An 18,599-nucleotide genomic window follows, 5' to 3' on the forward strand; every position below is an offset into this window, starting at 1 on the left:
CCACAACCAGCTCCGACCACTCTCAGCCGCACTAACATTTGGGCGACCACTGTCAGCTCTGCCACCAACGACTCAGATCCACCAGCCCCCATGGCAGCCAGGCCGCCATCCCTGGCCCTGCTCCAGGACAGCCACCCTCCACCTAGTCAGCCACTATTTAAATATCACTCCAGGACCCCCAGACTAGCACCTACTTGACACTACACCTGGCTACCCTATACAGGGGGCACCTATACCTGGCTACCCTAACTACCTCCTAACTACCTATACTAAGGGTGAAAATTGTGCTGTGTGCTCATTCCAAATGGGGGGGGGGGGGGGGGGGGCGCATGCTCACAAGTTTGCCTCAGGCAGCAGAAAGTCCAGGACCGGCCCTGATCGTCCCATCCTGAAAGAGGAAGACTGGGACAAAATGATTGCGGTATCTGTGAAGATGCTGACTTCAGACAGAGGTAAGCAGATCCAGCTTACATTTCTGGGTCAGCATATTTTACTCCTTTGAGACTACACAAAATGGTTTTGTCAAGGAACCAATACTACCAGCATTGCCATATAGAGAGGTAATTTATATGCACTTGTCTTGGAGATGTAAATGTATTTAACCTTTCTGGCTTAAGCCACATACACACTTCAGAATAATGTCGCTGTGCAGGGTATGGAGCCCAATCCTCCGGATTACATTTTATGCATGAGTCTGTACAGACACGTCACTAGGCTGAAGGCTAGGGAAGTGTTCTGTCACTGAGTCAAGTAGTTGATGTGCAATGCACAATGGAGGGGGTGAAGCACAGGCAAAAGCAATGAAGTTGGGCAGCATTGGGGCGAGATAGTCTGCCTACAGTGAACCCAAGATGAAAATAAACGAATGAGATAAACAATTGGATCTGTCCTCCTACTCCTACAGATGACCCTTTTTTAAATATCTCAATGCTTTATTTTATGAATAAACATTTACAAAGCAGGTTTTTAATGTTTTATAGTTTCTGCTCAATTGCAGTGTCTCAAGAGTCCCAAAGTGAAAATACACTGTTGACAATTTTATTTTTCCCTTGCAGTCAGAAGCCCAGTTATCTGCTTAGGAATGTGTTTTATAGCTGTAATTTGTTATCAGTGAGCCCAACTGGAGAAAAACTGTCAGTTCCATTCAGGCACGGTAAAAAGAAAAGTAGCACAGCATAAGTATCTGTATGCTTGTCTCGGGTACACTTTAAAGGAATACTGTAGGGGGGTTGGGGGAAAATAAGTTGAACTTACCCGGGGCTTCTAATGGTCCCCTGCAGACATCCTGTGCCCGCGCAGCCACTCACCGATGCTCCGGCCCCGCCTCCGGATCACTTCTGGAATTTCAGACTTTAAAGTCTGAAAACCACTGCACCTGCGTTGCTGTGACCATACTGGGCCTGAGCAGTACACTCCTGGTAACATCAGTGGGAGCGAGGACACGGCAACGCAAGCGCAGTGGTTTGCAGACTAAAGTCTGAAATTCCAGAAGTGAACCGGAGGCGGGGCCAGAGCATCGGTGAGTGGTTGCGCGGTCTGTGGAGGACAATTAGAAACCCCATGTAAGTTCAACTCATTTTCCCCCGACCTCCCTACAGTATTCCTTTAAGCCAATCTGTACATTGGACCTAAAAGAGGGACAGCAGAGGAAGAAATAGGAGAGGGAAATTTGTTTCCAATAAAAGGACTGTCTCTTCAACAAGCCACATTTGGGAGTTAGAATTTATAATTTAGCCATAAGTGTAAGGAGCACTGAATAATTTAGTTGATTCTTTTAAATCTAAACCATATGTAATAATACAGATATAAACAGATGTCCGCAAATCAGCAGTTTTAAATGTATGATTTTCTTAGCAAATACTTAAAAAAAAAAATCCAATAAAAGGCCGGATTTCATAATCATTGCCTGCTGCACTGTAAAAAGAAAATTGGCTTTGAAATAACTAAAATGGGCGCACATTTGAAAATTTGGGTGCCACCATAGACTGCAGTGTCAATAGTGGTACCCAGTGGGCAATTTGGGCACTGGAAGGCGATGGCATAGCCAGAGCATCGGAAATAGGGGCGAAGGGACAGTTAGCAGAAAGGGAGAAAATATTGGTGGAGGGACAGATAGCGGTGGTGAGGGTAAGTGATTGGGGCATAGGGTTTGGCTATCATGTAGCCAAACTCCACATCATTACTAAAGTGTTATGCGTGGGGTTAGGGTTAGACATAAATAGGGGTAGGTCAGAGGAAGGTTAATGTGAGGGGAGTGTTAGTAAAATATCAGTACTGACATTCTACTATTGGTATTAGCCAGCACCCAATAGTAAAATATCAGTCATTTTACCAACACTCTACTAGCAGCTTTTCCTGCGCCCAAATTTCCCCAGCGCCCTTATTGCATGTATGCTTTGAGTTGGCAGAATGGCAATTTCATTTGTACAGTACATTAGGAATTACTATTTTGTTGTGTCTGCAAGTTCAGCTTTCAATGTGAAAAAAAGTAATTTGTAAGAAATGTTCTAGACACTGAACTTTCCTTTAGTATTCTATGTTAGGAATGTAGAATAGAGGTTATCAAAAAAGAGGCAAATACCGTACTTTTTCATGTTACTGCTATATTGAACTTTGAACTGATTAGACCTAAGAGTAAACAATAATCTAACAGGCACTTCTGAAATCTGTTCCTTTCTTCTTGAATTCTTGGAATTTCCCTTGGTGGTATATGAGCAGGGGTGCAGCAATAAAAACTTAATATAACATCCATCTACTGATTTTCTTTTTTCATTATTTATTATCATTTTTTTCACTCACATTAGTTTATGATCAATAAATGTATTGCACATTGAGCAGCCTGTTCTTAAAAGACAAAAGCTTTACAGTGGTCTGCACCACAGTGCAATTCCACAGCCCCAAGTAATCATTGACAAATACAACCATCATCTCCATCCAAGTGAAATGCTCTAGTCTAAGCAGTACAGCACATACGGTACTTAGAACCCTTGTCTGTGTAACTAAGTGGTCTGCACCACATTGCAGATGATGATGACTGATGTAACAGACAGAGTACCGTTGTAGACTGGGAAATTTCTACAGATGCAATATATGGCACTGCAGGGAGTTGTAGCACATAAAGTAATACATGGTTTATATATGCATTATTTTAAAAAGGTGAATAGTCATATCAAATTGACTGTCAACATTTTTATTATTGTTTATGTCCTCCATTGAGATTTCTTAATTCAGGTATAAGTGACGCCTGTCACCAGAAAAATAAGTCTAATCAACATAGTCACCTTTAGCTTGTAAAACCTGATATGATTTACAACCCTTCCACGTTGTGTCCATAACAAAGTAAATTGATGTATCTCCACTTTAAAACAGAGTACACAAACTATACAAGCAGGTACATAATGCACCTTTTACAGGATCTAGTTTGGTCAGTCATGTAAATGCTACACTATTGGTCATGCTGTGGAACAGTCCTCCTACCTAACAATGCCAACATTTCACAACTCAAAAAGGAACTCCAGTGAAAATAATGTAATAATAAAGTGCTTCATTTTTACAATAATTATGTATAAATGATTTAGTCAGTGTTTGCCCATTGTAAAATCTTTCCTCTCCCTGATTTACATTCTGACATTTATCACATGGTGATATTTCTACTGTTGGTACGTGATGTCAGTGGAAGGAGATGCTGCTTGCTTTTTTGGCAGTTGGAAACAGCTGTTATTTCCCACAATGCAACAAGGCTCCCACAGTGTGATGTCATAACCATGGTCCTGACATAACACTGTGGGAGGGGTTTCACCACAACATCAGCCACACAGAGCCCCCTGATGATCCGGTTGTGAAAAGGTAAAGCTTTCTCATGGGGAAAGGGGGTATCAGCTACTGATTGGGATGAAGTTCAATTCTCGGTTACGGTTTCTCTTTAAAGGACATTTATCGCGAACAAAGTAGGCAGTTAAAATCTGACATAACCGACAGGTTTTGGGCCAGTCCATCTCCTCATGGGGGATTCTCAGGGTTTTCTTTGTTTTCAACAGCATTTCCTGAACAGAAGTTTAACTGCCAAAATAGTAAGATACCAACCAGCCTCCCTAATCACTTGCACGCTATTTTGTCAGTTAGACTTTGCAACCTTTGTTCAGGAAATGCTGTTGAAAACAAATAAAACCCTGAGAATCCCCCATGAGGAAATGGATGGGCCCAAAACCTGTCGGTTCTGTCAGATTTTAACTGCCTACTTTTTTCACAATAGTGGTCCTTTAAAGTCCATCTCTGGGCATACATCTAAGACCTACCTAGTGTGTCCCTTCCCCCTTAGATTGTAAGCCTTTGGCAAGGTCCCCCCATCCCTAGTGCATCCTTCTTGATCATGCATCCTCATTATCAGGCACCTTTCCCAGGGACCTACTTACTTCGGCTTGAATTGATGGGTCTCTGTAACTAGCAAATCGCATGATCATGTATCTTGTACCCTGTTTGCCTTTTATAACCATGTGCTACATTGTATAACCTTGTACTATGTTCTGTCTGCCATCCCTTGTTACCATTGCACAGAGAATTCCCCCTCCCGAGGTAAGTATTTAAATTTGGCCTTGGCAAACCTCACAGGTCTGCTTTAATAACACTGAAATAAAATAATTTGGGGAATATCAAGACATAATTATGAGCAGAAGGTTAGGGCCTCTTTGCATACTACAACACTATTATAGCAGCACTGGGAAAAGAACTAATAATATACATTTAAAAACTATTGTTGAAATGATGTATGACAATTATATATGTAATAAGTAATAAGTAAAAATAAGATATTTACAATATTACTGATGAAATGATTTATTTTTTATTTTTATTTCCAAAGCTATGAGGAGGAGGGCATCACATTGTGCCTTCACTGGGTGGGTCCATGGCCACTAAGATCGTTGTCCAGTACCATCCATCCAGTACCATGCATGTGTGGTCAAACAAATGTGAGCAGCCTTTCTCAAGTGATATTGAGAAACTGCAGCAGAGATAATGGTTTTAGATTAAATGTAGTATTTTCTAATTATTTAGATTTGTAAACTTATATATTTTTTGTTCCTCATTATATAAAGTTTAATTTGAAATAATACATTTTGTAATAGAGTTTTTTTTTTATAGATTTGCTTTTATTAACACAATGAATGTTTATTTTCATTTCATTTTACTCAATTATTTATTTTGTTTTTATTCCTTGTAGGAATTTGGAAATGAGGATGTGATTACAACCATGTATGAACCCGAGCACTCAGGGTATACCTCGTCATTAACAATGTCTGCCTGGTCCCCCACCTCGCGAGATATGTCCTACAGTAGAACCAATAACCAACACAACAAACCATCCCTGGCATAGTATTAGTACATTGGAGCTAGGTAACTACATTTACCATATCCTGCTTTCTTGCGTCTACTTTTTCTCCTAGCAACCACTCATTATGTGCTGCTAATACGGCTCGTGGTCGCGAGACATTGAGGGCTGTGTATACCACACAAAGTGTTTGGCTGAGGGGTGGAAGAGGAAATGCAAGACAGTGGGATTATTATATGTATTCACAAATCTCCGGTAGGTAAATACTCTGCAATGCAGGTGGGATTAGGAGTTGACCCGCATAGCCTCTTGTTTCCCCGGTCATTGCTGCTGTTAAGGGGTGAATTGTTACGTCCCTGTGCTTCTGCGTGGTTATGATCTGTGCGTGCAAGGTACCCAGTAGTCGCTGTCCACTATCCCCTCCCATGGTCATTGGTAAATACATATAAACAAAATAAAAAAAATTGTGAAAATAAACAATCTCCCGTCATAGAGTAGCACAATGACGCAGTGTAATACTCATATTCTTCAACTTTGATGTCCGTGTCTTCTGTTAAATTTTCCCTGGCTTATTTGCACTGTGGAGCAACGTGCTTTTGTGCCTCCCCAGCCTAATGCACGTGGCGCAGGAGCACTAAACAAATAAGTATCAAAGTTCTGCGCAGTGAAGAGACTTACTTTAGATTTTAGTTGTTTTAGTTTGGGACAAATACAAGGTTTGTACATAGTAGAGGATTCTCAAAATGAAGTTTAAGCCCATCTAGTGGCAGCATTTTTGTTCATGTTTTGTTCCATTTTTACCCTGTGTATATTGTAAATAGTGTAAATAGCCTGTAAAGCACTGTAAAATACGAAGACTGTCCCCAGACTTGCATTGCCCTCTGCCTGTCCCGGAAAGCACCAGTGCCAGTCCCCTTGTATTGCGGTACTTACAGTATATACCATATATAGATACTGCAGCACTCTCCGCAGCGCACAATGCATACCGGGGCCTCTGTACACATCACACCAGAAATATCCCTGTGGAATAGGCCCAACACACACACTGTACACACAAAATTTGGGTGTCAAATAGTTGCCTTTTCCATGGTGATATACCACACTTTTTTATGTTCTTCTTGTTATACATGTATGAACTGTGTATTTATTTTTACCAGTTACCTTTTAGTGTTTATAGTACCAATACAGATAATCATCACCCTAGTACTTCTTTTGTTAATCTCTATGTAGTTAATTACTTACAAGCAATATTGCCTGGTTTGGAAGTAGGTGTGAGTGCGCGCCGCCCGCAGCCCGAGGAACATTTGGTCATGAACCTACTAACTATGACAGGACAGAGAAATTTTGTTCCCCAGAGAAAATGCTACTGGTAATTTGCCATCTTCATTTGGTTGGAAAGAACAGCATTAATTCCAGGGGCATGGAACTGGAAGAGAGGAGTGTCTGCAACCCAATGGACAGGATTAGACAAAAAGCCTCCCATGAACTTACATGAACTCAGAACACTTTTTAAGAATTATTAAGAACATAAGCCCTGAGGCTTTCCAGTGCAGTGTATGAATTCTTTCTCTAACCATTGCCACTTCATCTAAAGTTATTCAGCTAAATAAAAAGAGCAAATGGTTTCATTTCCACCCCCAAAAATGGATATGTCTTTTGACTTTATGCAAAATACCATGCTGAGGGACAGTTAAATAAATACAGAGATAGTTAAATATACTCTGCAGAAGAAAAATAAGGATGTTATAAATGCAGAACATCATTTCCATAGACATCAGTCCTGCATTGTCTGTATTTCTTTAGGTGTTCAATAAAAAGCTCCAGTGCCCCACATTATAATGTAATAAAACCGAGACCCTCATCAATAAAATGCTCTAGGCATCTTTAACTGTATGTTATGCAAGTGCATAATATACTGTATGTGCATTGTACTGCACCACCACCGACTGTATGTGGCAAAAATAATTCCGGGGACAACCCCTGTTGTACTTGGCGAAATAAATGATTCTGATTCTGAATAACACAATATACTTGCTTTATTGATCTCTCTCCTCCCCCCCCCCCCCCCCCATTTTAATATATTAGAACATTACACCTAGCATGTACTAAAGCTTTTAGTCTTTGCATTTACTAACAAACTAGCTACCTGTGTATGCTGCTTCCCATTTCAAAAATGTGCTTTGGAAATGTTGCTTTGATTTCTACAATGCTACCTTCTATCTCTATACTACCGTACTTCTTATCCCCTTGTTGAAATCTTAGCCATTTCTTAAAGGAAAAAAAAGAGATAATTACCTAAAGAGGGGTAAGCCTCAGGATCCTATTGAAGCTTCCCTCAGCGTCTTCAGTCCTCCTACTTGCGAGTGCAGTGCAGTAGCTGGCGAGCATGGCTGTGCATGCACAGTAGCAAGGAGACGCTCGTGCATGAGCTGCTTTGGCTTACTGCGCATGCGTGGTCGCCCGTGATGATGGCAGTGGAGGTGCACAGCCCCGATAAGATTGCTGACAATCTGTTGTCGGTATTCCTCCGGGATGCCACGCTCAGCAGGGGGGTGACAGCAGAACACAGAGAGAAGCCTCAATAGAACCCTGAGGCTTCCCTATCTTTAGTTAATTATCTCTTTTTGTACCCAAGCTTCGGCTCTAGTACACTTTAAAGCACACATGGAGTGAGGAAACGCTAGATACTTACATGGGTAATTGGAAACATCTGCATGGTCCAGAGGCTCCCTGTATCCTTGTAGAGCCCACAGTCCCAGCGCAGGGTGCATCTTCATCTTCTGGCCACACTATCAGCAGTGGATAAGCCCATACGGACTAAGCATGTGCGACTAAGGTCTCCACATGTCCAGAAGAACAAAGCCTTTTTTCCTGTGTGCAAGAGTGCTTTGTTCCACTGTTCATGCATGGGTCTAAAGCAGCGTACACACGCCGGACCGCAGGCAACGACGGGTCTGTCGTCACCTCCCGTTTTAGCAGACAGTCCAGCGTGTGTAAAGTCTGTCAGCGGACTGATAAGGCTGTTTCTGAGCGATCTGCCGGGCGTATCGCTCAGAAACAGCCGTATCAGTCTGCAGACAGACTGTACACACGCCGGACTGTCGCTGGAACGCCCGCCCAGCGGGAGGTGATGACGGACCCGTCGTTGCCTGCAGTCCGGCGTGTGTACGGACCTTAACTCACACATGCCCAGTCCAGCTGTGCTTGTCTATGGCTGTGTTTGCAGCCAAAAAAACAACTGATCAACTTACTTGGTTAAATTGGTATAGAGGGACCCTGCTCTGGGATGGCATGCTGGATCTTCCAGGAAGCTTCTGGTCCATTCAGGGGCTTCCCAGGACTGAGGTAACCTTTTTTTTTTCTTAAAGCAGACCTGTGTGGAGGAAAAAAAAAAAAGAATAGCTATCTCAGTAGAATGAACCCTCTGAGGCTTCTCCAATGCTCATGCATCCCACAGTTGCTCTCCATGACCTTTGTGAATGCACTCCCATCCGTATATGAGCGCAGCTGCACTGCACAAGAGCACAGAGGAAAAAAAGCTGTGCATGAGCAGCTCTGTGCTACTGCACAGATGTTGGATGAGCTTGCGTCTTCATGGCATACATTAATATGGCTATATGGGATAGGACTTGAAACACCCAGAGTTACAGATTGCCCAGCAAAGTGCTATACAAAACAGGGAGAACAAAGATGATTTGCATATTCAGCAGTGATGCATTGTGAGAGACATCATATGCTCACTCCAACCTGAATAATTGCAAATACCTTCTGTTTTATGAATGTAAAAGAGAAAACCGAGAGCCCAATATGGTGCAGTATGTTAAGATAATTGATCAAATGGTTAAGTGAGAAAAATTATACTCACAAACATGGGTTACCATTCAGGCAACCACTATATAGGCAGGTGAGGAGATTAGGCCTGTCCTCACTCAGGGCTAAGAAGTCGCTCTCTGTAGAAAGGAATCAAGAAAAGGGGTAACACTCCCCTCCACCAGGAGTGGACACAGTATGTTTGAATGTGGAACAGAGGCGCCAGCAGGATAAAAATTCATAAAACCTTTAAAATTGCTTTAAAAAGTGAGTGGTGGGCTCGCCTCCCAAAAGCAGACAAGAAATCCTGTTTTCATATAAAGTAACACATTTATTATACGGTACCCCAAACAAAAATGCAACACATTTCGCAGGTCAAGCCCGCTTCATCAGGCAAAATTGGGGACAACTGTGGACAAAGACAAAAACCATAAACAATCATGGCTAAAAAGGGAGAGGGCTATACTATTACTACAGAGTAACAGTTTCTATAGTTTCTATCTAGAAGAGTACTAATGATATCAAAAATGGAAATACATACGTGGTGTGTTATTTAAGGGAAATTGCTAGTTGGAGGAAATGTGTGTATAGGGTGGGCACGGGTAGGAAAGAGAAAGGAGTAGGAAGGGGGGGGGGGGGAGGAAACAAGTTGGGGTAAAATTGAGCACGGGTAGGTATAGGTTACATTTGTGCGGGGTATTGTAACGAAAAATCTGCAACGCCGGATGGATTGCGGAAATATGGTCGCATCCAGTCCGGCAAGCGGACCTTCCAACGCGGGATGCGGAAATTCGTCCGCATCCGCTGCGCACACCCGTCCGAGCACTCTGCTCCAAACTCACCAACATGCTGTTCACCAGGGTTCTGCCATCTTGCCTCTAGGGGGTGCGGCCGCACGCCAGACACGCCTTTATACTCTTAGAAAGCGTGTCAGCTGACCTGGAGGTCAGCTGACATTTTAGCCTGCTCTGATTGGTTGCTGCCTGGGGTGGAGACTTCTCTCCCAGGCAGTATATAAGGAAGTGCTTTTCAGTCACACTTCGTCTGTGTTTGCGATACCCTGTGTCAGCACTCAGACCTTAGACTAGATCCCAGGTGTTGAAACCAAGGACTTCACACCTAGACTAGGAGATTATTATTGTTATTGATTCTCTGTGTATGATTCTGTGCCTGTCTTGACTTCTCTTCTGCTTCCTGATTCTGTACTCTGCCAGCCCGTACCGTTAACGACTATTGGCTTGGTTCCTGACTATTCTCTCGTCTCACGTCTCTGTACTGTTGCCGCCTGTACTGTTGCCGAACCTCTTTCTGTCTGACCTTGCTCCCTTCAGTGGAACGTCTCCCACTGTTGGGTTATTATCTGAGGCTTGCCTCCCTGAGACGCTGGCCCTAGCAGACCGTTACTGCCAGAGGCTGAGATTCCTCCACTGCCACTTTGGGGGATCTCACACACGGGGTTCCCATTCAGAGGTAACCACACCTCTAAAGAATTGCCGTGTGGTGGATATTTCCACAACTTTGTGAATATTTACTGCTTTGTTTATTTCCATGTTGATCGTGTGTCCACTGCTTTACATCTACCCGCATTATTAGCAATTCCGCAGATTGCTATATAATCGGGTCTATCCTTGTATTATTGGCGATACTGCGGATCCCCAATAATCAAGGTTCGGGGTGTGACACTGGTCTGAGTAGATCATTTCAGGCACTTACCGTGTTAGTGAGCCTTCTGCTGATTTACCATCAGGAAGATACTGACTATTTCACTCTAACATATCTGCATTAGTGGTGATTCTGTATATCACCACTTAATCAGATATTTGTGCCTCTTGCTGACACCAATCGTTACAGGTATTGTATGATGAAAGAGTTAACAAGTGGGAGAGGTGACTGATACAGAGGGGCCAGGGTGGAGTGCATTTGCAAAGCAACATATGAGGTAGGTATAAGTAACATTGGTGCGGGGAGATTCAGCAAGCAGGAGAAGTGAATGGTAAAAAAGGACCTGGATCAAGTATATGTGGACGAACAGTATTAAATGACAGGTTAAGGTGTTTGAAGAGGAGCAGCGACACTTACCAGGAGATCTGTAGTAACGGATTTAGCGCCTCAGTGTTGTGCTGCGGGTGCCATAGGCTTTTTAAAAGTTGGAGGGAAAAACGATGGGAGGTGTGGGAAGGTTTGAATGGGCGGGGCTGTAGTTCGGAGGGTGTGTTTGGTGGCCAATGAGGTATTGCCATGTATGAGGCTGGGTGTGTATGTAATGAAACTGGTGGCTAATAGAGAGCTGCCATGTAATACCTGTATACGCCCGTATTGTCGGCGTGTGAGGGCAGAAAGAGTGGGCGGGGGTGATGTATGTGGATTGAGAACCAATCCGCTGTGGGTGGGCGTGTAGGAAGCGGCCTGATTGTTAGAAGCTGGCATGGGTGTGCTGGAAGCGGCCTGGAGGCAGAATGAGTGGGCGGGGTGACGTATGTGGGTTGAAGGCTAATCCGTTGTGGGTGGGTGTGTTAGAAACGTCCGAACGTCACCCTTCAGGTTTGCATAGTATTTTAGTAAGAGGGTTTTTTGATCTCTTTCAGTCCCTTACACACTCCTTAGGAGTTCTGCTTCACAATGAGCTTGCTGGGAAATCTATAATAAACAAGATGACTTACCTATTTAAACATGTGTACTGGGGTGTAGAACCTCAGGGGTGATAACCACCTACCAGACTTAAAGAACAACTGAAAATAGAGGTATGTGGAGGCTGCCATATTTATTCCCCTTAACCCTTTCGGGATCGGCCGCCTAACCCCTCTTAAAGACCAGGCAAATTTGCACGCGGGGTGGGGGGAGGGGGGCACGTTTGGGGGGGTCAGGCAGCCGGATCCCTACAGGGGCTTGCAGGGCATCATGTCCCCTGTGTGGCCAGGTGTCCCCCCTGTATGCAGCAGCCTTTACTCACCTCCCAGGCTCCAGCAATATACCGCTGTGGACCGCCACCATCCCCGCTTGTTCTGCCGCTCAGTTCCGGGTCGCGGCTTGATGACGTCATCAAGCTGGGACCCAGCACTGATGTCAGAGTGAGCAAGGATGCTGGCCAGAGCGGAGGGGAGTGCCGATCTTTGTGGGAACGGCAGGGAGGTGAGAGGATTCTCTTCTTCCTCTCCTACCGCCGCAGCTGTCACAGTGATCACTATGATCCACTGGCGATCATAGTGATCAGAAGCCATACGCAATGGCTTCTGATCACTGAGGGGAGATGTCAGCAGTCATATGACAGCTTAATCTCCCCTCTCGGGTGCGCACAATCACGTCTGGAGCGCAAACAGCTGGCAGCATAGATCCTACGCCGCATTCGGCTAGAACAGCCACAAGTGCAGCGTAAAAGTAGTACAGAGGCGCCAACAGGGTAAAAGCAATATTTCTTTAAAATGGATAAAATGAAGTAGGTAGCGGTGGAATTATCCCTCCAAAACAGACACAAAAATTGCTGTTTTAAGCAAAAATCAGTTTATTTACATACTCCGAAAAAACGCGTTTCGCGGGTATATCCCACTTCCTCAGGCAATAAATAGGAGCATATCACCAATGCGGTCCGGTACATAGCCTGGCGCCTCTCTATGTACCAGACCGCATTGGTGATATGCTCCTATTTATTGCCTGAGGAAGTGGGATATACCCGCGAAACGCGTTTTTTCGGAGTATGTAAATAAACTGATTTTTGCTTAAAACAGCAATTTTTGTGTCTGTTTTGGAGGGGTAAGTCCACCGCTACCTACTTCATTTTATCCATTTTAAAGAAATACTGCTTTTACCCTGTTGGCACCTCTGTACTACTTTTGCAGTTGTTTCCACCCCTGGTGGAGGGAAATTCCTCTTTTTTCCCGATCTACAGAGAGCGACTTCTTAATCCTGAGTGGGGACAGGTCTAATCTCCTCACCTGCCTTCATAGTGGTTACCTGGACGGTAACCCTTGTTTGTGAGTATAATCTACCTATACTTGCCTTCCATACCCAATTTACAGTACATACTACACTATACTGGGCTCTCGGCGTCTTCCCTTATATTTTGACATAACAAGTGCACCGTAGGATCTAATATAAGCGGTCCCCAAAAGGTTAAACAACAATCACATAGAACAAATGCATTTTCAAACACAACACCACCCTCCACCTAGCCCGACATGTTTCATCCCCATAACTTCTGAGGGCTTCATCAGGGGACAATCAAAGTACAGTAGTGCATAAAATACAAAACACCAAATTGAAATACATTCATATTATTAACCTATTTTGGTTCCTGGACGTAGTTTCTACGTCCAGGAACCATGCGCGCTACCGCGCGCTCCCGCGGCCGATCGCACGCACGCGCACTCCCGGCCGCGGATTCGGTAGCCACGGAATCAATGTATTGGGCTATGGTGCCCGATCACTGATTCCTCTCCCCCGCTGAAAAAGCGACAGCTTCTCTCGGAAGCTGTGCTTTTTCTGGCTGTTCCCTCCCCGATGCGTCACTCTAAGCGTGTGTTTATTTGGTCCATGAACATGGATTTCTATTATATTATTGTTGTGCTCAATTTGTTTTGGTGCTACGCTTAGAGTGACGTCATGTAAACAAACTCATGGCCGCCATCTTGTGGCCAAAAAGTAATACTACACCTGAAAGAAAAAAAAAAATTAACACACATTTACATTATAAATCTATTGTTTACCTCCCACCCTCCCAAAACTACCCAAATAAAATGTTTACTATAAAAAAAAAACCATTACAATAAAAAAAAAAAAAACATGTCAATATTTACCTAAGGGTCTAAACTTTTTAAATATCAATGTAAACATGAAATATTTCTATATTTTTTTTATTTTAAACTTGTAAATAGTGATAGATGCAAAATGGAAAAAATGCACCTTTATTTCCAAATAAAATATTGTCGCCATACATTGTGATAGGGACATAATTTTAACGGTGTAATAACCGGGACATATGGGCAAATACAATACGTGAGTTTTAATTATGGAGGCATGTATTATTTTAAAACTATAATGGCTGAAAACTGAGAAATAATGAATTTTTCCATTTTTTTCTTATTCTTCCTGTTAAAATGCATTTGCAGTAAAGTGGCTCTTAGCAAAATGTACCCCCCAAAGAAAGCCTAATTGGTGGCGGAAAAAACAAGATATAGATCAGTGCATTGTGATAAGTAGTGATAAAGTTATAGGCTAATGAATGGGAGGTGAACATTTCTCACGTGAAAACGACGGAACGCGAATGGGTTAATGTAGCATAGCCTCATGGCCATATATACAATCATAGCTTGTTAACATAGCAAGATTTCCCAGAAAACCAAGGCTTGCCACACCATGTCAGATGTTGGAATAGCTGTGTCTTGGTGGGCATGTCCCTAAGGAGATTAGAGTAGTATGTGGATCAGTATAGTGACTTGGGTGACTACCTTCCAGTACAAGTAAACTTGCAGCTCGTGTTATGTACACAACGTGCATGTTTTTACTGGCCTATCGTGAAGGGCAATTAATACTCAATCTTTGACAGCATATAAACGGCTTTTTCTTAATAGAGTAGTAGCCTTTTTCCAGCATATCAAAGAAAATAAGCCCTTACTGCCCTTTGAAACATAGATATTTTATTAATGAGTATGTGATATCAAAGAGCAATAAAGCTATTATTTTTATGGGATTGTAATCATTACAGAATGTGGCAAATGGAGTAAATATTGGAACTTGCCCTTATTGTTTTAGCATTGAGCCATCAAACAGTTTAGCACTGGACTCCTGTAAACAGCTACTGATACTTCTATTAGCTTTGTTATAAACCGCCTTCCTGAACAATAGTTCCTGTTGAAGCCAACAGTCTTTGAACGATTCTAGAAGGTTGTGCCTATCTAAATTATAGTAAAGTCTTTCTGGTTCTCTATGTATTCTTTGTATTCACCTTTCTGTTTATGAACTGTACAGTGCCTCTAATTATAATGAAGGGCATTGGGTCATTTTCTTTATGGCTTTCCCTGTTTGTGCTTCACAGACCTTTAGGAGCAATGAGGTTGAGCTGATGTTTTTATGTGTGTTGTTGCTATTGGGAGACATTCCTCTGCTGAAGTCTGTTTACCATCTCAAGTTACATGCCATTGGATTGCACATGTTGATCATTTGGTGATGCTGTCCAGGCAGTAGCTGCTAAAACAGCAAGTATAGTCGGAAAAGATAACCATCTAAAGGAATGGCCTGCTTCATAATGTCTGTTTCCCTCAGGTTGTGGAAATAGTTAGTATTATTATGGTTCTGTAAATTAATAGTCTATATAGACAGCAAGAAAATCTATGTGGGGTCAGGAGTTCGGTAAGAGAACTGCCTAGGGGAAGAAGGTGTTCCTACGCCTGGTGGTCCTGGAGGGGATGGCTCTTAGACATCGGACCAATGAGATGAGCTCAAAAATCTTCTACCTGGGTGGGAGGGGTCGTGTGAAATCCAGGTGGTCCTCGTCCTCAATTGGGCAGTGCCAAGGAGGTCTAGAGATGGCAGGGGCGAACCTATGATCTTCTCTGCAGCGCTCATTACTCTGTTGAGCTTATACTTTTTGCTGATGTTAGCCCCTGCATACCAGACAATGAGGAAGGAGCAAAGGATGGATTCAACGGTAGCAGTATAGAAGCTAATAAGCAACTCCTGTAGGATTCCAAATTTTTTTCTGCTGGCACAAGAAGAGTAATCTCTGTATTGCTTTCTTCTGAATTTTATTGGCGTTTTGCCCCATCTTAGGTCATTGGTATTGTTTTGCCAAGGAACCGATGTGTGTCTGGTTTTCAGGGACACAGAGGGATGATTTGCATATTCAGCACTGATGCATCATGGGAGATATTCCTGACATAAAACTGAATAGTTGTAAATATCTTCTGTTTTAAAAAGGCAAATTCTTATTTAGTATAACTTTTTAGTAAGAGGGCTTTTGGGTCACCATGAGCTTCTTGGGAACCCTATAACTTTGATATCTAAAGCTAGCCATGCACAAATCAAGAATTGCCTGATATAGCAAGTAATTTATGAAGTAGTACTGTTTACCTAGTAATCATGTTTTCCACTTGATCTTGATTAGATCGGCTATCTATCCCTGTGGTGCTTCTCTCCATATCTGCTTGATGGAAACTGTTAACCAACCAACCCTGTCACTGCCACCTAACACCAGTACTACACTCCCTTCACTTTCTACCTATACAAATGAGGAACCTATTCAAGATCAGCCTACTGACATTTAAATCACTGCATAATCTGGGCCCTGGATACCTGAAAGAAATATTGCAGCTGCATAGCAATCCCTGCAATCTCACACCCACAGGTTCTAATAATGTAATCATACCCAGAGTCCACCTGAAAACTTTTGGTCCCAGAGCCTTCTGTCATGCTGCTCCTACATTCTGGAACTCCTTACCTCAGCAGATCAGAACAGCTCCATCTCTGGGCATGTTTAAATGCAGAATGTAAACCCACCTGTTCAGTTAGGCATTTGCAGAAATATAATTTTGTTGTGTTAGTACTTCATCCTACCACCAATTATTGAATCTGTGAGAGCCTAAGCACTTTAAGTCCTATGGAAGAAAAGCGCTATAGAAATATTAATATCTAATAAACTGATCAAAGCTGACTGAGGCAGGGAACACACTTGACAGTTTTTGTGCGCATTTTCTGCACAGAAAAACTGAGAACTCATGTTAATCAATGGGCTAGTTCACACTTAGGGCTTGATTCACTAAACCTTGATAACTCATATCAAGGCCGTTTTCACCCGAAAATTTGCAACTGCGCATGATAATTCGCGATTGCGAAATCGGCCGTGATATGAGTTATCATGGTTTAGTGAATCAAGCTCTTAGGGCTCTTTTCCACTATGAAATGCGATTGCTATTCCGATCGCAATCGCGTTTCAATTTCCACCATGCGATTGTGATTGCGATTGAGCTACTATACTCATAGTCCAGCTCAATCGCATACAAAATGCGGCAGAACGACGATTGCGCTTTGACCAAAATCGCATCGCAATCGGATCGCACTAATGGAAATTGCTGCTGCAGTTTCCATTAGTTTAATGTACCTTGCGATTTGCGATCACAAGCAAATCGCAAATCGCAGGCTAGTGGAAAAAGGCCCTTAGGGCCCGTTCACACTTAAAACCGCAGAACGCCGGCGATTACCGCCGGCGTTCTGCGGGAGTGATTTTCCCGCAATCAGCTTGGAAAAGTCACTGGACACTGCGGCGGGTTTGGAGCGATCGCGATTAGCGTGCTATGCACGCTAATCACAATCGCAAATCGCGGAACGCTCGTCGCCGGCAAACCGCTGCATGCAGCGCGGTTGCGGTTATCGCTAACCGCAACCGCGGCAGTGAGAACACTGCCACTCGCTACATTGTGTAGCGGTTCTTGCAGAACCGCTAGCGGTTTGCCGTGAGCGGGAATCGTGCGATTCCCGCTCAGGTGTGAATGGGCCCTTAATGTGTTTTTCACACGCAGAAAAAAAACTGACATTCTGCACATTTTGTCAGTTTTCTCTATCAATTACATCAGCTACTGTGAAAAAACGCATGCGTTTTTCTGCATAGAAACACACTTGGTGTGCAGAAAAAGTACGCAAAAAAACGCACGCAGAAAATTTAAAGACAAATGTGTTCCCTGCCTGACAGTTTATCGATCCAGACAGTGGCAGACAGTAATGTTACCACTGGGGAGCAGACTCTATGTCCTCCGGAAGGTTCCCCAGCAGCTGCCTTTTAGAGTGCGCAGAAAAGCAGTGGTACCAATTTGTACCTAGAGGTGGCCATACATTTATAGATGGTGACCAGATTCGACCATCAGATAGATCCTCGTTAGACCAAATCTATTACTGCCACACACTAAGCATTACTTTTTAATAGATTTCAGCACTTGTGATGCAGTGCGACACTATGGGCAGTCGATCTGCCACCTCTCCCAACCCGACTGATTTTTGTCCGAAATTGATCGGTTCGTTATTTCATTATTCACACCAGATGGAAGGTATCATTCTATCTTCCATCTAGCCAAACAAAAAATGGTGTCCGCGCACTGCCCTGTCAAGATTGTGTTAGGGCTAGAAACATACACACGCAAAAAAGAATAGAAATCCCCCAAAAAACCGCACCACTCAGTTAAAGGAAAAAAAAATTATATACAGGATCTTTATTTTAACATGAGCAATGCTAATTCAATGCCATATAATAGTACAATACAATTAAAAATGCATAAAAAACCCCAATGAAAATCTTTGCAATGATAAAGTAACCTATTATAATTATACTGTCCAACTACAATATACTGTCAGCATCAGAGGTTGAAAATAAACCTCTGTGTGATTGAACCGGGGTTCAGTAGTGATGAAAATATTATTACTACTAGCTGATGGCACGGCGTTGCCCGGGTATGTATTTGGCTGGTGTTGGCTTCGCCCACTT

At 43.0% G+C, this 18,599-nt stretch overlaps 1 protein-coding gene and 1 long non-coding RNA gene across 2 annotated transcripts in view; one reads left to right on the forward strand and one right to left on the reverse strand.

The window, feature by feature from the left end:
- Window positions 1-18,599, reverse strand: part of RNF212B (ring finger protein 212B) — a 440,214-nt gene that overhangs the window by 118,537 nt on the left and 303,078 nt on the right. The window lies entirely within an intron of this gene.
- Window positions 377-7,091, forward strand: LOC137555283 (uncharacterized). The gene is made up of 3 exons (XR_011027981.1): window positions 377-452; window positions 5,219-5,391; window positions 6,557-7,091. It is a non-coding gene; the product is annotated as an uncharacterized lncRNA (long non-coding RNA).

Source organism: Hyperolius riggenbachi, chromosome 1, assembly GCF_040937935.1.
Source record: "Hyperolius riggenbachi isolate aHypRig1 chromosome 1, aHypRig1.pri, whole genome shotgun sequence".
NCBI lineage: Eukaryota > Metazoa > Chordata > Amphibia > Anura > Hyperoliidae > Hyperolius > Hyperolius riggenbachi.